Raw genomic sequence first — 22,645 nt, forward strand, 5'->3', positions numbered from 1 at the left:
CTATTTAAATATTGCTGTTTGACTGTACTGTGGAGGAAAAACCAAATGCATTAGCCTTATAATATCTCACAAGGACAAAGCAAGGTATGAAACACTTTTTATATGCTTATTTCATTATTTCTGGAATTCAAAATTTATTTTTGAAACATGAACAAAGAAAATATAAGAAAATACATTATTAAAAAGCAAAGTCAGAATTTAATGTCTTTAAACTATTAAAGCCTACAGATTTAATATTGCTCTTTAAACCAGCCCAAATAAGAGATTAGTTTTTATTTGTGCATAATGAAGATGCACTTAAATGATACCAGTGACTCGGGAGGAATAAAATGTGAAGTAGTAAAGAGTACAGAGTACTACTAATTCATCATTTTTCAAGGATCATTTTTCACTTGAATAAATTATAAAAGGACTATTAAAATTACACTTGATCATATCACCAAAGTGGAATTTTTGTAAGAAACAAAAACATGCTGACCAGATCAGTCTGTCTGTACTGTATTAACATTCTATTTTGTATCTTAAATTTATTTTGATATGATGGTCAACAATCAAAGAGCAATAGTGAATGCTGATCAGTAGCTGGATTTTCAACATTTTTGTCAAAGACTTCAGTTAAGAAATAAAATGAAATATATATGGTCTATATTTTCTGACTGTGTATAAAGAACTTACAACCTCTGGAGAAAACAACAGTTATGTAATTAATTCGGGAATAAATAATTTTAAAATATAAAGTACAAAAATAATTTATTGGTAGGATAAGTTAACAAATGCTACTTATTTACAGACCCACCAAATATAAAAGCTAAATGCCTAGATAAATGATACTAATAAGTGACAGAGATAAACATTCCACAATAGTTTAGTTGCCTGTAATAGTTATAAGTTATTCACAGCATAAACACAATAGGTTGCTTTTACTTGAAGCATATTTAATACATATTAGAAAAATATTTAATAAATTTTGTCATAAACTTCTCATGAAAAAAGAAAAGAAATATGACCTAGTGTGACAGTTTTATCAGAAGGAGAGTGAATGTGGTCAGAAGCTACTTTCCACTTACTTTAGAGGAGTTTGGCTCTTTAGAGAATAAATCAATAAGTAGTTAAATATACAAACCCAGTTTATATTAAGTGCTATCACTGTTTAGAACATTGTGAATAGATGATAACTTTCAACTTAGTAAACTAGTTCTGTAAGAAATCATATTTAAAGAATCGTTTTCACTGTAACTATATGAATTCTCAGTATCAATGGTGTATTTGTATTTAACTATCTAAACGTATTATTAATGACCTTTATATTTTACAACTTTGGCTTATGGAAAACCAATATTATAAAAGACTTTTATGTATATGACTTCAAAGTCATGGCTCTTTGTCCATTTAGAGGATACAATATGATTTCCATAATATTATTTTACATACAAATTTTCACTTGCTAAAGGTAATTGCATCAATTAGTCCCTTTCACCCTTTTAGAAGGACCATTGCCTCATTTGCCTTTTCAATTCTCTGATAACTCTTTGTATCCCTTAAAAAGCAATTGCAACAGAGTAACACCAGAACTAATTATATACAAAACTATGAATAGAGCTGACATTTAAGAGAAAACTCCACTGAATTTTAGTTTTAGAAAACATGAAGAATAAGACTAGGTCATATACCTGATTTTATTTTTATGTCTATCTTATTTAAGTTGTTCAATGGACTTATTAAATACTTCAGATTTCATGTGTTCCTTTAAATTATCACCATCTACTCATATGCCTCTTTTCAAACTTCTGAAATTCATTCAAGGAAGATAATGAGTGAATACTGACATATAATAACTAAGAGGCTGACATTTTGATTTTTTAATTTGAGATATTTTCTGATATTCTTTCCAGTTCAGTCATTCAACATTATAGAGATGTTTCCAGAGAATCAAATTTGACAAAGTATTCCTAATTTTCAGAACTTTCCAAATTCTGTCTGTACTTTATACATCCCCTTAGCAGTTGAATAATTGTTTGGCAATTATCAAGGGAAGAAAATTTCAATGGCCATGATCTCATAAATACTAACAATTAGCAGATTCAGGAACTTTATTCTCTAGTCTCTTAACCATTATAGTTATACCACATCAAAGTATCTTCTTACTTAATATATCCCAATTAACTCTAAAATTATAGATTCTCATTTTAATATTTATTTTAGTCTGTGTACTCAACTTCCTATCTCTAAAATGCCTCTGAATTATCAGACTTAAAAACTTTTGCTTTATAATAATATTTTTTATTTATATTTATATTTTATTTTATTTTTCAAAAGACACATTTATTCAGCGTCACGATCAGACTATTACATTTAGCAATCAACAGCATGGGTGCAAAAAAATAAAAAAGGAAAAAAAAATTACATTAAAAACCCCTTTTTGGAATGCTTTGCACTTTCCACAGAACAGAAACTAAAATAACCTGTTATACAATTAGTCACAAATACAGTCCTCGAGTTTTTTGCTCATTCACATGAATATTGTCTAAAACATGTCTTCTTTGTAGCAGCTAGGCCTGCCACCACTGTGCTTGGCTGAGTTCACAAATCTGTTGTAACCTTAGCTTCTCTGTCACTTCTCTGGCTCTCCTCTCCTGCTAAGCTTTGTTTCCTGGTAGTAATTAAAACCTTCTGCCACTGCCATAGCTATGGCTGCTGCTGGAACTGCCATAGCCACCTTGGTTTCCTGGGTTGGCAAAGTATTGGCCTCCACCACCGTAAGGGCCAGAGCTTCTGCCTCCAAAGTTTCCTCCTTTCATGGGTCCAAAAATTTGAAGATTGGTTGTTGTAATTGCCAAAATCATTGTAGCTTCCGCTATCTCCAAAATTACTTCCATCATTACCAAATCCATTATAGCCATCCCCACTGCCACCATATCCACCACCACCACAGCTACCACCAAAGCCACCTCAACCTCTGAAGTTTCCTCCATGAACAAAGTTGTCATTCTTACCAAAACCACCTCCACAGCTACCTCTGAAGTTTCCAGAACCACTTCGACCTCTTTGGCTGGATGAAGCACTAGCCATCTCTTACTTAGATAGGGCTTTCCTCACTTCACAGTTGTGGCCATTTACAGTATGGTATTTCTGAATGACAATCTTGTCTACAGAGTCACGGTCATCAAAGGTTACAAAGCGAAGCCTCTCTTTTTGCCACTGCCTCGGTCAGTCATAATTTCAATCACTTCAATTTTCCCATATTGTTCAAAATAATCTCTTAGGTGATGTTCCTCAGTGTCTTCTTTAATACCACCAACAAAAATCTTTTTCACAGTTAAGTGTGCACCAGGTCTTTGAGAATCTTCTCCCGAAACAGTCCTCTTTGGTTCTACAACTCTTCCGTCCACCTTGTGTGGCCTAGCACTCATGGCTGCATCCACCTCCTCCACAGTGGCATATGTGACAAACCCAAAGCCTCTGGAGTGCTTGGTATTTGGATCTCTCATCACCACACAGTCTGTGAGCATTCTCCATTGCTCAAAATGGCTCCTCAGACTCTCATCTGTTGTTTCAAATCTCAAACCTCCAATAAAGAGCTTTTGTAGCTGTTCTGGCTCTTTGGGAGACTCTGACTTAGACATGACGACTTCAGGGCGGGAGACTTCAACGATGCTTACTCAGCGGCATCCACCAGCAGAAAGGAGTTTATTTTTTTTTTAAATGAAGGTAAATCACAGATGGGGAAAAGATGCCAAACATATATGTGACAAAAATCTTGTATCCAAAATATAAAAAGATCTCTTCAAACTCCATATTAAAGAAAAAAATTAACCTAATTTTTGAAATGAATAAAAATGTTTGAGTTAAAAATGATGATATACAATAGCCTAGTATGCATATGAAAAGTTCCTCAATATCATTAGCTTTAGAGAAATGTATTTTAAAAACAATGATACAAAATTTAAATCTATATAAATATATAAACACTAAAAATCTATTGGGAATAGCACATGAAAAATCCACTCTCAAAAGAAAATGAACAAAGATAATGTATAAATATAATTATTGAAACATTCATCATTGCAACTAAAACTAACTTTACAATATTTTTTTAAGGGGAGATTGATTAAATAAGTGGTCTAAAATTAAGAATTTAAAATATCAAACAAAAATTTAAGGTAATATAGAAAGTTGCCATGTTACATAATAGTTACAAAAGTAATTTCTAAACAAAATTAAAATTATTTTACATTATATTATGCACATGCACACACACACAAGTATAAACATGTAAACAACTAAATCGGTAAAAGCGGTTATCTCTGGATACTTATGTTTTCCCTCATATATTTTTTCATAAATATTATGTACCTGCTTAAAAGTAAATCAAATTAAAATTGTCAGTATAGCGACCTTGCCTATATTATACCAACATTTTACATATTACATCAAAAAGTATTCTGATTTTCTATTTCATGAAGGAATTTAATTTAAAAAAAAAAAAAAAGTGCATGCCCTGGCTGCTGTGGCTCAGTGGATTGAGCGTTGGCCTGCGAGCCAAGTGTTGCTGGTTCGATTCCCAGTCAGGGCACATGACTAGGTTGCACATCAGGTCCCCAGTTGGGGGCGCGACTGAGAGGCAACCACACAGTGATGTTTCTCTCTCTCTCTTTCTCCTTCCCCCTCTCTCTACAAATAAAATAAATAAACAAAAATAAATAAATAAATTATTAGAAAAAGAAAAAGAGTGCAAATATTTCACATTTGCTGCTATGTATCAAGCAATCATTTGGTAGATTTTTTTTTTCAATTGGCTAAATTTTGTAAAGACTGACGTTTTTGTGTATTCTTGTAATCAATACACATTTCTTCTACTATTTAGACATAGTAATTCCTCAACAACTTAACAGTTTCTAAGTAATTTCTGCTGCTGAAAAATTACAGCTGAGTTTGAACAAATTATGAGAAATATACATCTTATTTATTAATTAAGAAGAAAATATTGCACATCATTCCTTGGCTGTGTTGTGCATTTATGAAACACTTGCAAATGTTATTTCTTGAGTTCCTTTTTAGTGTCAGGAACTATATATTTTAAAGAATACATTACACAAATTACCACTCATTTCTCAAATCCACTCGGTCAACCAGAGGAAAACTGCATTAAAACAAATCACTACTTTTTCTGTGGGAGGGAGGAGCTATTCCTTAGTCCATCAAGTATGGTTAAATCAAAAATAGCAAAATATATTTTTCAGTTTGCAATATGGAGAACTATATAGTTAAAACATAAAAAGCTGGCAAGCAGTATATTCTCTCTTCTGTCACATTTGTAACCAAAAGAACTATGGTTACTACTATAAGTCTGAACTTCATAACATTTTTCTTATTTGCTGTGTATGGTACATGCCTTTTACTGTTTCATTCCACACACTATAAATTTAGAGCTGAAATTCCAATCTCAGGAGCTGAACTGTGTATCACCTAAAGCTTTTATTTAAGGTATTTTTAAAATATTTAATTTTCTTTCTAACTACAAGGTTGACATTAGTATAAATTTTATTGCTTCCTTTTCAACCCCCCAAAAATGCATATAAATCTCCATTCCATTGTCTCAGTCTTTTTTTTTAATAAAACACCAGAAAAAAAATATGTGAAGCTGTTCTACATCCCCAAATAAGTGTTTGTATCTCTGAAAGAGAACCAAGAATTATTTTTATTTCCTTTTCCAAATACAGCCAGTGTGTGTGTGTGTGTGTGTGTGTGTGTGTGTGTGTGTGTAGTAAAGAACTTAACCTGTCCCATAGAGAGATCTGGCTTTTCCCTCAGCTTTATGTCCTACAATAATAAGATTATCCTTCTTTTCCTTGGAAATTTGGGCCACATTAGGTAGTCAAAAAATGTGGCTCATAGTGTGGCTTTGGTCAGTGTGGTATTGGATCCATCTATAGAAGGACTAGAAATTAATGTTCACATGGACAATCAACCATATCTACATGAATGACCCCCAATAAATCTCTTGACACCAAGGACTGAGTAAACTTCTCTGGTAGCAACTACATTATGAATATTGTCACACTTCATTGTTAGGAAAGTTAGCACTGTCTATGACTCTGCTGGAAGTGGACACTTGGAAACAAAACTTTTGTGGACTTTGATTTTAATCTTTATCTTTTCACTGCAATAAATTGTGACTGTGAGTATAATGGCTTTCAGTAAGTTCTGGGACTAATAGTGAATTATCACACCTAAGGATGCTCTTGGGAACCCAAAAACTTGCACTTGGTGTCAAAAATATGAGTGGTCTTGGGAACCTCTGCAGTCTGTTTTTGATGTCAGAAGTGAAGATAATCTTGTGGGCTGCTCATTAACTTTACAATGAGGTAAGATTAAGGGTGTGTGCCCACCATCTAATGAAGTGATTGTGTATTTTTAATTCACACACATACAAAAAACACTAGTTTATCAATTCTGAAGTTTTTACTTCTGCAAATTTTTCCTAATTGAAACAATTGAAATTATATGATATGGTAAATTATTATAAATTCATATATTACTACTAAAGACTAGATATTAATTTTCCAGACATTTGTTTCAGAATGCTTACACAAAGAAAAGGATATGTGGATAATTAATGCCTATTCTTTCTAAGGACACAGAGAATATTCTTTAGGATAGATTATATGTTAGGCCGTAAAACAAATCTTAACAAAATTAAGAAGACTGAAATCACAACAAGTATTTTTTTCTGAGCACAATGGTATGGAGCTACAAATTAATAACCAAGAGAAAAACTGGGAAATTAGCAAATATGTGGTAACTAAACAACACACCTTTAAACAAAAGATGGGTCAAATAAAAAATCAGAAGGGAAATAACAAGTATCTTAAAACAAACACAACCGAAAACAACATATTCAAACTTACAGGTTGCAATAAAAGCAGTTCCAAGAGGGACATCTATAGCAATAATACCTACAAAAAGAAAGACCTCAAATAAACAAGCTAACATCACATCTCAAGGAACTTCAAAAAGAAGAACAAACTGTTTAAAGTTAGCAGAGAAATAAAAATATATATATTAGATCAGAAATGATAGAAATAGAGACAAAAAAAAAACATTAGAAAAGCTTAAAGTAAGAGTTGTTTTTCTAAACATAAGCAACATAGGCAAAACTTTAGCTATATTAAAAAAAAAGAGAACATTCAAATAAAATCAGAAATGAAAGAGAAGACATTACAACTGATACCGCACAAATGTAAAGGTATAAAGGATCATAAGAGACCACAATGAACAATTATACACCAATGAATTGGATAACCTGGGAGAGATAGATAAATTCCTAGAAAAATACAAACTACCCAAAAATATGAATATACTGATTAATAGTAAGGAGTTTGAATCAGTAATAAATTCTATTTTATGAGGCCAGAATTACCCTGATACCAAAACCAAATAAGGACACCACAAGAAAAGAAAATTACAGACCAATATTCCTAGTGTGACACAACATTAACAAAATGAAGGATAAAAAACACATAATTATCAAGACAGTTGCAGAAAGAGTTTTTGACAAAATAAGTATCATTTCATGACAAAAAATCTCAACAGATTAGTTTGGAAAAAATGCACCTCAACAAAATAAAGGGCACTTGTTACCAGCCCATTGTTAACATTATATCCAATGTGAAAACCTGAAAGCTTTTTCTTTAAGAGAAGAAATAAGACAAGGTTTCTCACTTTTAACACTTCTATTCAACATAGAAATCGTAACTGGAGAAATAAGACAAGAAGAAAAAGTTAAAACTAAAAAGTAATTTAGTAAAGTTGCAGGATAAAAAATCAAAATATAAAGATCAGTTGTGCTTCTATATATTAACGATGAACTATCTCGAAAACAAAGAAAGAAAGCAATTCTGTTTACAATAGGATCAAAATGAATAACATACTTAGGAATAAATTTAACTACAGTGGTGAAATATATGTGTAGAAACTAGATGGCATGGATAAAGGCAGTTGTAGAAGACATAAACAACTTAAAATTTATCCCATGTTTATGTATTGGTAGAATTAATTTTGTTAAAGTGTCTGCACTGCCCAGATTTATCTAGAGTCATTGCAATTCCTATCAAATATCCAATAGTATTTTTCACTGAAATAAAAGGTAATAAAATTTGTATGGAAACCAAAGACTCATAACAGCTAATGCAATCTTGAGTAAGAAGAACAAAGCTGAGGGCACACCTGTCTGAAATTTAAATTATATTATAAAGCTACTGTAACCAAACAGTATGGTATTGTCATGAAAACAAAAACACAAACTGATGAAAGAGAATAAAGACCAAAGAAATAAACCCATGAATATACATTGAAATAATCTTTGAAAATGTGCCAATATACCCAATAGGGAAAGGATAGTTTCCTCAATAAATGGTGCTGAGAAAACAGTATCTATTTTTGAATTAAAAAAAAAAAAAAGACACATCTTACTCTGCACACACAAATAAACTCAATGGATTAAAGAAATGCAGCATTTGTTTTTAATCTCAAATATTTTTGTTTTATTTTAAATGAAATAATATAGGTAAAAAGATACAGAGCTTGGAGTGAGAAGAGTTAGAAATATAATCTTGAGCAGTCACTTGGGACTTTTTCATTCCTATTTTTTCACTTGTTAGGAAAGAAGTGAAGAGGAAGAAAGGAGGGAAGAGAAGAAGAGATTATAAATTACAGTTCTATGACAAAGACTGCTAGTTTCTCGACCAAATTTAAAACTTTTCTTTTTTCACAACATCTTAGACAATGTGACAAGTTGAATAAAACTACATTTCATTTCCCAGAATGCTTTGCATCTATTTGTGACCATATGTGACCATTATCTGCTTTACCTGTCTGCTCAAAGAGTTATAAGAGAAAACATTGACTGGACTTCATGGGAAGTATTCTACAGGGATATCTCAATTTAGAGGCTGAAACTCTGTTCCTCATTTTTTCTCCCTTATACTGGCTGAACATGAATGAATATGTATTAGCATGGAGCTCAACAGTCATATGAACAATGAGGTAACATCCAGGATGAAAACTGCACATTTAAGTTGGAACACAAAGATAACAGAAGATTTCGTACTCATAATTTTGTGGCGCTACCATTAAACCAACTTATGGATTTTTTAATGGGAAGAAATAATAATTTATTTTTTAATTCTCCAGTACTTTACTATTTATTACTTTATCCATTTATTTGCTTTTATATAATCTCAATAGAACCAACATGAGTATATATAAAAACATCCACCTCACTATCCAATATGTTGTTAAAGTTTATGACTAGTAAGCACAGATATATAAAATTACTATTGTTATTATTAAATAAATAAATCTGGTCTTTCAAATTCCAAAAAATACCAGCAGAGAATTTAACATTAGTAATGGAAATTTTGGCACTACATTATTTACATACATACATGAAGGGGATGAGGAGGGAAAGAAGGAAAAGAGTCTAGTCAAGGAACATGTATAAATGACCCATGAACATGGACAACAGGGTGGGGATTGACAGGAGGAGTAGGGCAGGGGAGCATAACAGGGAAAAACCTTGGACAACTATAAAAGAACAATAATTTTAAAAAGGCAAGAAAACCCACAAAAAATAGTAAATAGATTTTTCTTATATTATTTCACAGACCACTTATCTTCCTAAAATGCAAGTACTTTTAAACAAAATTTCATTCTTTATAGTGGCAAGAAGTAATGTATTTTTAAGTGTAAAATAGTATGTCAAACTACTGGAAATATTGTTTTTGATAGTGACACTCTTTTTTCTTCTTTTTCATGCCCACTTCATTCATCAATTCATTCATTTGAGAAATAGAGCATAAATGATAGGCCATGCATTTGCCTAGTTTATGGGAATGAAGAAATGAAACAGTAACCACAGTCCTTGGTTATGAAATTTCAAATGTGATGGTAAAATAGGACATCTTACAAATTAACTAGTTCCAATTGTCATAGTATTATAAGTTGCTATTGAGGCATATGCTGGATGGCCAAGACCTGAATTCTTAATCCACAATTCACATTTAAAGAAAAATATATAGCTAAATAAGAAAACCACATCGTTTAGCAAGATAGTTTTTAAAGCAGCAATTGCTTCTTCTGAAGAATTTTTGATAACATGAGAAATAAATGACTTCAAATTAATAAAAAGAGATTTAGATAACTCTACATAAAAAAATTATTTTCTCCCTGCTAAAAGCCAAGGAGATATCTTAAGGTCCATGCATTGCAGCAGCAGAGATAACAGGTACTCTTGTAGCAGTGACAAGATTTAACATAATTGGTTATAGCAATATATCTAGCATTTACATAAATTTTCATATATTTATGCGGTGACAATTGTTCCTGAAATATAATCCTTCGATGCTTCATAACTTTAAGTATCAACTTTAAAATAGACTGAGAATTTATTGCAATTCCCATATCAAATCTATCTTTAAAAAATAGAAGAAGAATCCAGTGCATGGATGTGCATGGACTGTGGATGAAGTCATAACAAAAGTAAATATGAAGATGAGGCAAAATTGGACAACTGAAAAAAGCACACAAAAAGCAGGCAGAAAAATACATATGTACACTTTTGTTAAGATATACATTTTAAGACTAGATGTATTTATCTCTTCATCTCTCACTACTAGGACATGGACTTATGCAAAAAATAGGACAATACTATTTGTGATGAGGTGAGAAAGTAATGGAAGTTGGAGAAAGACTAAAGGTTAAAAGGGAATACTAAAAAGAACATGGCTTATACAAAAAATAAAGAAAATGTGACATATACAAAAAAATAAATTTTAAATTAAGTTGCACAATGGAGATGATGTGGGAAGATAATTAAAGATGAGATTTGAGAAGCTGGGCATCATGAACCTCCGACCAGCAGAGTCCATGGCGTTGTGAATGAAATGAATAAATGCACAGCGACTGCAGGAATCCTGTGGAGAAGAAGGGATAAAACTGGCCATTTTTTAGAGGAGAAAGCGCAGTTTGCCCCTGCCTTAACAGGCTTTTATTGATTTTTTTAGGTGGATTACTTCCAAGGAAGTTATGAATCATTGTGCCAATCATTGCCTTATATAATTATTACTCGTATATAACAGAGAAAAGAATGTTACACATGCATGGATGATAAGGATAACTCATCTAGCAATATCCTGTTCTTAAAAATCAGCCCAGAATAGGTCCTAAGAAACTGCTTTAAGGTTACACACTGAACATCTGTTGTTCTCAGCCCAGGATGAGGGGTTCCTTTAGCAGAAAGCAAGCTTTTAAGCTATTACAGAAACACAGGCCTGGTCCCCTGTGGGAAAACCAGTGTGTGGAGTGGGTCCTGTGTGCCGCCACACTCCCAGTGGTTTTTGAAATCTGGGACTGAATTACATTTGCCACCACCAAGCACCCCGGATTTTCATACCTCCCCCCTTGTTTTTATTTAAGTTGGTCTTAGTAGTGAGACCTACAAAGCTTGCTATTTGCTGGTCTCTTTTATGACTTTGGGAAAATAATTTGTATATGCAATGAAGCATGCAGGGTGTTGTTAAAACCAATAAACAATTGGCAGCTTCGAGGAGCCAAATTCTTAGGTTAAATTCATTCAACCAATTTTTTGGGTTTAATCAGCTGAGATTATCATGGACCCCCACCCCCCATAGAAAACGTCATAGTGTGGTGAGACAGGTCGCCTGGTTGTGATGAGTGCATGGGGCTCCGCCCCCTATAATGTAGGAGGTGTGATAGCCCTGCCCAGGAAGCAAAGGTAAACACAAAATGGTTAGGATGGCACAGATCATGATAGAGATCTCAGTGACACAGCTGACCTAACAGCAAATATCTAGTCTAATGAAGCAGTAGGTAGGAAATCTTTTGTAGGCTCAGTTCGGAGCTTTGGTTATAAAAATGCTTACAGACATAACAGCAGATCTTAAACAAGACAGGGAAGGAATGAAGGCTAGTCCTGCTGAAATGAAAAAAAAAAAAAACACATACAAAACTATTGGTGAGGGCAAGAAAATCAGGAATCAAGTCAACAAATCGGAACATAGGGAAGGAACAAACAGCCAACCAGTGCAGAAAGAGGAAATGAGAAGTGAGAAAAATGAGGAGAAGCTCAGAAACTTATCAAACAGCTATAAGCGGGCCAACATCCAAATCATAGGGCTTCCAGAGGTAAAGAAGAAAAACTAGAAATTGAAAAATTATGTGAAAAAATAATGAAACAGAACTTTCCTAATTTGGGGAAGGAAACAGACTTACAGGGCCAGGAAGCACAGAGAGTTCAAAAAAAAATGGACCTAGGGAGAACAACTCCAAGACACATTATAATCAAAATGTCAAAAATTAAGGATAAAGAGAGAATCTTAAAAGCAGCAAGAGAGAGGAAGATAATTACATACAAAGGGGTCCCAATAATATTGTCAGCTGATTTCTCAAAAGAAACTCTGCAGGCAAGAAGGGACTGGCAAGAAATATTCAAAGTAATGAAAAGCAAAAACCTATAACCATGATTACTCTATCCAGTGAAGCTGTCATTCAGAATAGAAGGGCAGAGAAAGTGCTTCCAGGACAAAGTAAAACTGAAGGAGTTCATCAGATCTAAACCACTGTTATATGAAATGTTAAGGGGACTTGTTTAGGAGAAGGAGGATCAAAACTATGAACATTAAAATGAAAACTGTATCACAACAACCAACAACAGAAGCTAGGGAATAAAACAAAGACAGACTAAGTAGGCAATGAGAGTGGGATAAGAATTATAGGTACGGGGAACATACTGGGGGGAGGTCAGCAGGGAGGGGGAAGGGGGAAAGGGAGGGAGATGGTACAGGAATTAAGAAGCATAGCAGGAGGGAGTGGAGTAGACAGGAAGATGTTGAGAAGAACTACATGCACAGCCAATGGGCATGGACTAAGAGGGCAGACAACTGGAGGGAGGGGGGTCACTGGGTGGAGGGGAACAAGGGAAAAGAAATTGGGACAATTATAATAGCATAAACAATAAAGCATATTAAATAAATAAATAAATAAATAAAACTTACAAAAAAAAAGAATTGCTAATGAACTTGCAAAACCCTAAAACATGCTTCTGTGTTGAGAATACAAAATAGTACAACTACTTTGGAAGTCAGTGGCAGTTTCTTGCAAAACTAAATACAGCCTTAACATAGAATCCTGTAATTATGTTTCTTAGTTGTTACCCAAATGATTTGAATACTTATGTACACACACATACACACATGCAAACGTTCACAGCAGATTTATTTATAATCATACAAAAACAGAAAACAATCAAGATGGCCTTTAATAGATAAATAGATGAACAACTAGTGGTACATCCATATATTGGAAAACTATTCAGCAATAAAAGTAATGAACTATCAATTCAGATAAGACATGGATAAATCATCAATGCACATTGATTAGTGAAAAAAAGCCTGTCTAAAAATACTATATATTGTATCATTCTATTAATATACATTATGTAAAAAATCAAAATATAGAAACGATAAAGAGATCAATAGTTTCCAGGATTTAAAACAGAAGGAGGATAGAATGAGAAAAGCACAAGGGATTGTTTTAAAGACCGTAAATCTATTCTGTATCATGCTGAATGTTGAATACATAACACTATATTAGTCAAAATATTTAGAACTTTATAGAACTAAAAGGGAACCTTAATATATGCAAGTGTTTAAAAATCTTAGGAAGTGAAGTATCACAGAATAGAACAAAGAATGGAATGTGACAAAACAACCTATTGTACTACCAATGTATAAGACAACCTTATTGATGGCAGAGGGAGGGAAATTTGGAATGAGTGGAATCTGAAAGACAAAAGACAAAAGAAATTGTGCATTAAGTACTGTACTGTAGTTGATAAAGTTCTTCTCACGAGGGCATGGCATGGCTTAACAATTATAAAGCTACATAGGTCTATACTTGGACTGAATGGTTAAATGGATAGATGGTGGGTAGTGTGGGAAATAAGTTTCTCACCATTGGAATGGAGATTTTAGACAAGAATAGGCAGAAATCTGGAATAATCCATGTGGTAATGAACTAGAATTGGAGACATCAGTATGAACTAAAGTTTAGCTATTATAAACACAGATTGTTATCCAAAACTTTATATCGTCGTCGTCGGCAGCCGTCCGTCTCGAGAAACGATGGTGTAGCTTCTTAAGAGTCTATCTGCACTGCCGACAATGGCTGTGCAGTCCGACTCGGGAGTGACATGGTATCTGTCTCCTCCCGTGTTGAATCGACATCTTGCGATGACGCTGAAGCTACAGAGCCTGGGCAGGGTGATATGGAGGGTCTGCTGTTGCCCATGCAGCAGACCCCCCCTCTCTTCGCAGCTGAAGGATCCAAGGGAAAGACGGAGTCAATACAGCTTGGCTTCAGGTGCGCCGCAGGAGTTGCCGGTGTTGACTACAACGTCAAACCGCCTTAGGGACTCCGGCTCCGGATTTTCTGTCGGGGTTTACTCCCTTAGCCTTTCCCCTGAAGAGGTATGCCGCAAGGCAGCGGAGGTTTTTTGGAGTCAGAGTTTTCCTTCTCTGATGTACCCTGACTGGAAGATCGAACCAGCGACACTTAGCTCGCAGGCCGACGCTCAATCCACTGAGCTAAACCAGCCAGGGTGCAAAAAACTTTATACATATATATATATATATATATATATATATATATATAATCTGTATATATATGAGTTAACATGCACAAATATATTTCTTTGCTCTATGAGTTTAACAGGTCTAGAAGTAAGACCTCCCATGAGGAAAAGTACACCCTGCATCTAGATCTAATACCATTCTCCAATAAAAAGAACAAGAACTTCTTAAAGAAATGGCAGATTCTAGGACTCGGGCAGGAGATGGGACCAGAGTTTCTGGTAATATCAAGAAACGTTAAAAAAGTTTAAATCTAATTTGTTAGAGTTAACTCAGAAGGGTACAGAACCAATTGAAATATCACATGATTGCCAATCCTGCAACAATTGGAGCAATAAAATACACAAATTAAATATAAAATATATAATAATAAATATACAAATTGTAACCCAAAGTATAAAATAAAATCCATGAGTTCATACTAATATAAATAATTGTATTAATAATTAAATAGGGAGAAGAGACACATCTCCTTTGCAGAAGAGTTTCAGATAATTTATGTAGCTACATGAGGCTTACAAGTGTAGTTTGGGAGAAATAATTTGCAGAATATTTTAAATATATGAAATATTGCATGTTGTTGAAAATTATGATTGTTTATTAACCAAACTGAAAGCATTCCTCTCTAAAAAAAGAAAAATAATTCTAGTAAAATATTTTAATTTAATGACAACAACATTGAGTAGTTCCATTTGGTTTTCTAACACTTAATGTATGCCTGTATTTTTTGGTAAGTGTAAATATTGACATGTTCATGTTGGTAATGGCTGAAGTTTGGACTTTCTTCCAGGTGCACTCTGTCACCATTGTTCTTATGTATGCAATGGTCCTAAATTGCAGCCATTGGCCATAGATCAAGCTCAAACCAGACTTTTCATAATCAGTGTAAAACTAAGATGCTAAAGAGTTTTGTTAAATCTTGAAGAAACAAAACCCATAATACTAATCTTTTAGAGGAGAAGATAAGCATTGTTAAGTAAGTAGTCTGGAAGGTTTTCAAGTCAAAAATAATTTCTAAGAGAATTAATCTGTTGATTGTAAAATATGTTCAATTTGACATTTTGATAGGAAGAAATAATGAAAATATCTCCATGCCATGAATAATAAGCAAAAGCAAAATAAAATGCAAGCCTAAACAGGATTATCAAAGTTGCATGGGTTCCAGAAAGAATGTTTTTATAGAATATCCAAGGGATAAAGAAACATTACCTGCTCTTGCTTCTCCTTGCCCATCCACTCATGTTTCCATGTTCTGTCACAAAATGATGCTGATAGACTGTCAGTAGACATAAAGCTATTTTATTTAAGGGTACAGATAGATATATGATTATGATCCTTCAAATTAATTAGTGATAGTTAATTTTTAAATTTTGTACAAACCTCCAGACAGGACTCTGCTTCTAATTTGCACTGTTGATGCTAAACATGTTATTTAATATCCTTGAACTGAGATTCTTCATTTGTTAATTGAAAGGAACAATAACATTGATTCTTCCCCAAGACTGTGGTTAGAATTAAATAATAAGCCAAAAAATAAAGAAAAGATGTCAACATATTTTTAACATGATTAATAACAAAGCACTCAAGAAGTAATATAATGTAAACACAGCCAGCCCAAGAGTTGTCACTACTCTGACTTTTTTTTTTTTTTTTTTTTTTTTTAAGGCTTTCTGGAGGCTTGGAAATGCAGGTTGCATCCTTCTCAGCAACCTGGGCTCTGTGGGGTCCTCATCAGAAAACATTCATTTCACAGCCTTGGTTTTAATATTTATCAGAAAATTTCACATTTTTAGACAATCAGGAATAGAGTATTTTGTTTATACATACATTATTGATCTTTATTATAAGTTTATTAACTATGAAATGAAAATCATGTCCCATGCTTTAGATAAATATTTGTGTATATAGATATATGTGTACCTCTCTATTAGCTATCTTTCTATATAGTATCTATCTATCTATCTATCTATCTATCTATCTATCTAAGATTGATATGTTGTTGAAAACACAAGTAGGGCAATAAGCATAACACTAAATTTAATTCATATTTTCATTTTCATGAATGTTTGGAACTGAGTCAGATATAATCTCTGACATAGGAAACTTAGCAGGCATTTGCCATATAATTATTGGCTACCAAGTGGTAAAATTATAAAACTCAGACTAGAAAACACTTAATGATCATCCAGTAAAATTAAGTAATTTTACAGGTAAGTTGTATAATGGGCAAGATAAAAATAAATGGTTATTACATTTATTTTATAGAGTAGCTGTGATAATCAGAATTTTATTCAATAACTCTTCAAAGTAATTATTATCAACTCCAATTACAGAAAAGGAAAATGGAGTAAGAAAATTTAATTATATTGTGCAAGTTTATCCAGGTAATGTAGCAGAGCTATATTTTAATACATATCTATAGGATCCCAAAGTTTGGGGGATCCCTGATGTGCTATTCCATATGAGAAATTATTAAATGATTCATGATAGATCATGATAAGAATGAGATTTAGAGTGAGTCTTGAATTTGGTGCCTTTTCTATATCTCAATAATTATGGTTAAATCCTAAAGATTTCCATGTTATTAGCTTAAACCAGCTACTAAGGAATCTGGCCAAAAACAAATAGTAGTGTGTGAGCAATGGAAATCACTTATTTTTAAAAATATTCCATTTATTTATTTTTAGAGAGAGGGGAAGGGAAGGTGAAAGAGAGAGAGAGAGAAACATCAATGTCTGGTTGCCTCTTACACACCCTCAACTGGAAACCTGGCCTGCAACCCTGGCCATGTGCGCTGACTGGGAATTGAACCAGCGACCCTTTGGTACACAGGCTGGCACTTGATCCACTGAACCACACAGGCCAGAGCTAGAAATCATCTATTATTTTGTAGTTTCTTCTAACTAATAAGTTGAAACTTTCTGACATAAGGCAAAAATATTACTTCCAGTTGCAGTTCAGATTTTCTGTTTACATTTTATATTTATACATGGTATATTCAACTTTCTAGAATATATTTAACTTGAGGCAATAATTAAATAAGTTTTTATTTGATTTTTAAATAAGATATTATAAATACATACATCTACATGAGCATAATGTGCAAGAAATAAATCTTGTATGAGGATTTACAGTACTTGAGATACTGAAAAGCACGGTGTTATAGTACATATACATATGTCCTTATTAGCTTTAAGCTTTATCCACTTCACCACAGCATTTTTAAGGATCACTGTTCACTTACATGTATTGTGAACAACTATTTGGGAGGACTAAAAGGGTTCCTTTTTGAATGGGTTCAAAACAGTCCTCCCTAATATGAATTATTTTCAGTTGAAGGCAATCAAGACTCTGTAGGCTACTGAGAAACTGTAAGCACTCCTTCTGAAAATTTAAATTTGGAGCCTTGTCCATAGTAAGGATTATTTCCAAATATAAATTGCTATGACCAGTCTATATGCCAGGTTAAATTTTACTCACTGAACATTTGTTCTTATCATCCTGCAAATGGCCTTCCTCCCCTCTGAAGCCGCAAGACATCTTACCTCATCCTTAGCTGAGAATGCCATATATGTTCCATTTTAACTTTCTATATTTGAACCTACTTTGTATGTAGAGTCTCTCATGTATGTGGTGTCCCCATATTTATATATGTAATTAAATTTGGTTGTTCTCTCATGTTAATCTGTCTAAGAAAAAAACCCCTACAATGATGACACTGCCGACTGCAGGAAATGGAGACACAGCATGTATAGCCCTGCTATCTAAGCAGAAAATGGGCCCAACCCATACAGGAGTCCAACACTTTGTTGATGCAGGCCTTTAATAATTCCATACTAGGGGATCTCAGTAACTAGAAGAAGCCAGAGCAGAGGCAGGAGCTTTCTTAGGCTGTGTTCATTAGACTGCAAAATGTGAGAATTATGCCAGTGATGTAAATAAGGAAGAGTGTGTGGCTCACCAATGCTTTGGCCTGAGAAGTAGTGCAAATATGGTATATACCACCAACAGAACTCTTTTTTGCAGTTCAATTGTATCAGTTCTCTCTTTAAGAAAAATAATTATAGTTTTCATATTTGTATAATCCTATGATGAATTATTCATGAAGACAGTTCATTACTCAGTGGAAGGAGGAAAAACAACTTTTCACTCTATTTAGTTATGCAAAAAAACATAAAATAAAGACTAAACACCTATGAAATGCAACAATTCCTTATTTTCTGATCCCAAAAGTAGTATCTAAGAATTGTTCCCATACCAGCGACTATAATTATGTGAAAACTGTTTTACAGTTCTAAAGTTAAGTTACATTTGATAGTGCTTTAAATTAATCACATTTATTGGTGAAAATTAAATAAAGGAAACTCAGAAAATATGCCCTTTTGCTTTCTTGGCCTGTAACTTACTTAGAATTTATTTATGCTTGAATCCAGGATAAGATTGAGGAAGCTTATTCACCACCCTTAAAGTAAAGAATTCTGAATAATTTTTTGTGCAAAGTTGTCTTTCTAACTTTGTTGCTATGTCAGTCAATCTGAAGAAATATTGGCTATAATGAGATTATTCTCAGAAGGATTTTAGGACAATTATTACATCTCCACTTTTCAAAAAAGACAAGGTTCATTTCCTTCTCCATTAGAAGGTTATCAGCCCTTTACAAAATGATTCTTTGTATCTTGAATGCTGAGTGAGTCACTCCTCCTGCACTCTTCACATACCTATCCAGTGAAAAATAGAATGCTATTATGAACACTTTACAAAGGAGACCCTTCATCATACACATAAAAGTTAAAACATTAACTCACCGTATTATATAATTTTCATCAGATGATACTGTTTTTCAATCACTTTTCTTTCTGAAAACAAAATAGAAGCATCTACTTCAGAAGACTAGATCTGACCCAATTAACGTTCCTATTATTTAAAAACAAATTGACTTTCAAAATCCTCTTTTTGCAAATATTTAAATCCACTAGTACAGCATCTCTAAGACAGCATTTTCAATTTATTTGAGTTATATATTTCTCTCTTTTTTTGCTAATTTTTAACTTCTTGATCAAAGAGAACCTGATCCCTAAATATCTCTGTCTTTATATAGAGATATCTCTATTCATGTCTATCATCTATCTGTCTATCTATCTATCATCTATCATCACATCTATCTCTATTCTCAGATGCTACCAAAATTCTGGCACATAGAGGATAAACATTATGACCAATGAAATTGATTTTATACTTACTTCAAATGTCCAGATATAGACAACAACAGCAGTTAAGACATGTATATCATAATACTGCACTTGAAATTATAGGTCTTTATCAAGCCAACAATGAATTTGTGAAAGTTATTTTTCTTGTTTTTATGTGTAGTCATTTCTGATTATTTCTCTGTAAACTTAGCATCTCTCTTTTGAATCAGAAAACATTTTGGCTCAACTTCTTCTAATTTATTTTTGCTGTTAGAGACCCTCTTAGGAATTCTATAGCAACTTTATTTGTATTTTGCTATGCCCTTCAAAGAATTTTCCTCATTCTTCCTCCTCTTTCTGATAAAATTTACTTTGTTTAAACTGCACCTGCTTCTTTACTTCATCCCAAATTAAGTATAGGACACAATTAGAGATAAAAACAAGAGCTTATTTATTCCCAAAATTTTATACAAATTTTTATAATATTTTATAAAATGCCTCCTATGGTGGATTCATTTAATAAAAATTTGATAAGTATTCTTTGACAATATAGTATGCTTAGTGCTGGAGTTGAATATTTTGCTCTCTAAAATAAAGCTCCAAAGGTAGTGGACTCCCTTGTACATATCCTATATACTTATTCATAACAAACTCTATTTTTTTCTTTTTGTAGTGTTTTCTGTGATTATTATGTGGTTATCTGAAAGTTCCATTATTCTGTTGAGGACTGGTCTTTCTATAGTCAATTTAATTATTATTAAAAGACGTTGAATTTTGACAAGTGCTTTTTCTGCATCTATTGAGATTATTAAATGAATTTTATTGCATTTTCCCATTACCATTTAGTCCCCTTATACACCCTTCCCTCCCCAGCAATTCGCACACCATTGTCCATGTCCATGAGTCATTTTTCCTTTTTGCTCAATCCCTCCATCCCCCTAAAATCCCCCACCAGCTGTCATTCTGCTCTCTATCTATGAGTCTGTCTCCATTTTTCTTGTTAGTTCAGTTTATTAGATTTCACATATGAGTGAAATCATACGTCATTTGTCTTTCTCTGAATGGCTTATTTCACTTAGCATAATACTCTCTAGGTCCATTCATGCTACTATAAATAGTAAGATTATATTCTTTTTTATGGCTAATGTTCCATGGTAGAGATGTACCTCAGCTTTTTAAAATAAGACTTTTATTCTTTATGGAAGAATGGACTGGCTAGGTCCTTTCCTTGCAGCTGTGGCAGCTTTCCTTCTCCAAACCTGAACCTCTAAGGAAGGATTTCTGTGCTCTCCCACCATACCACCAGTATTTCCCAGGTACACCCAAGGAGGTTGTAAGGTTGAACTTGCAGGTACATATTACTCCCAGTGTTCTATATTTGCATGCTAGCCTCAACTCAAACTTTATCAATATGTTAAAATTGCAGTGGAGTTCTTCCCTGCTTGTATGCGGCCCTTGTCCAAACCTCCTGCTACAGGTAAACTGGTACTAGTATCACATCTTTCCTTATATTTCAGACTAGTTTTCTCTGTGGACTCAGCACTCTGTTGGATTCAAGTAAAATACAATTTATCCAGTCTTGTTGTTAGGATGGGAGAAACACTCTTTCCAGTTTTCTATGTATTTGGAGAATTCCAAATCCAATTATTGTAAAGATACAATGAATAATTGTATGTCTGAGTAGAAAAAATCTTCAGGAAAGTACCATGTCTTATTTACCAATATCTCTGTAATGTTAGCATCTACACTTAGGATGGGCATGTTGTAAGAGCTTAATAAATGGTTTTGAATTATATTTATAAGTTTATCAATATCACAACTAACATATGGTTTGACAAAACAGTTTCAGCTAGGGTGATTTTGCTCTCCTTCCATCCAAGATATATTTAACAGCATGTAGAGGTATGTTTCATTATTGTCAGGCTTGGGGGCTTTTGTGCATGTATAGGGTAGCGGGGAGAATATAACTGGCATATGCAGCTAAATATCTTATAACGCACTGGGCATGCTCACACAAAGAGTTACTTAGCCTTAAACATTAATTGTGCTGAGGCTGAGAAACCCTGACTTATACTAATATGAAAATTAGAGAACATTTTACATAGCCGAGATTATGTTAATAATATGTGATTTTTTCATAAATTGACAAGCATAACAGAAAATTTGGTAAGTGATATTAGACTCACTAACTTATTTGTATGCATAATGTAAGATGTATTTTGCTGCAACTAATAAAAACTCCAAGTCAAAATAATATAAACAATGAGAAAATGTATTCTATCAGCTTAACAGGGAGTCTAAAAGTAGGGCAAATTCTAGACAGGATATCTTCAGGCTGTGGTTCTTCTATGATTTTCCTGATTTTTTTCTTTTTTCACAAGTTGCCTTTGTCCAGAAACTACCTCCTTTTAAGTTCACAGGATGACTTCCAGAATCAATGGGGAAGCAAGCTTTATTGCTTTATTGCCATCTCTTATATGAATTGTTTCATAATTTTATTTCTAATCATGCAAATTCAAAATAAAGTAGTGGGAAACTTTATTACAGTAGACATGTGAGGCGAAGAACCCACACCAGGATAATTTGAAGATTACTGAAAATGTGAAGGGGGTGAAAATGTATTTTCTAAAAGTGTACCTATTACAAAGGAAAAGTTTGAAAGGATATAAAGCAAAATATTAAACAGTTTTTATAAGTTTGGAATTTTAGTTATATATTATCTTTTTTATAGTATAACATTTCTACCTG

The 22,645-nt window shown here is 33.2% G+C and overlaps 1 pseudogene; it reads right to left on the reverse strand.

The window, feature by feature from the left end:
- Positions 1 to 2,614: 2,614 nt before the first annotated feature.
- LOC150008652 (heterogeneous nuclear ribonucleoprotein A1-like) lies at positions 2,615 to 3,623 on the reverse strand (annotated as a pseudogene).
- Between the last annotated feature and the right edge of the window lie 19,022 nt (positions 3,624 to 22,645).

The sequence above is a fragment of the Furipterus horrens genome, unplaced genomic scaffold, assembly GCF_987537825.1.
Source record: "Furipterus horrens unplaced genomic scaffold, mFurHor1.1.pri manual_scaffold_5, whole genome shotgun sequence".
Classification (NCBI taxonomy): Eukaryota; Metazoa; Chordata; class Mammalia; order Chiroptera; family Furipteridae; genus Furipterus; species Furipterus horrens.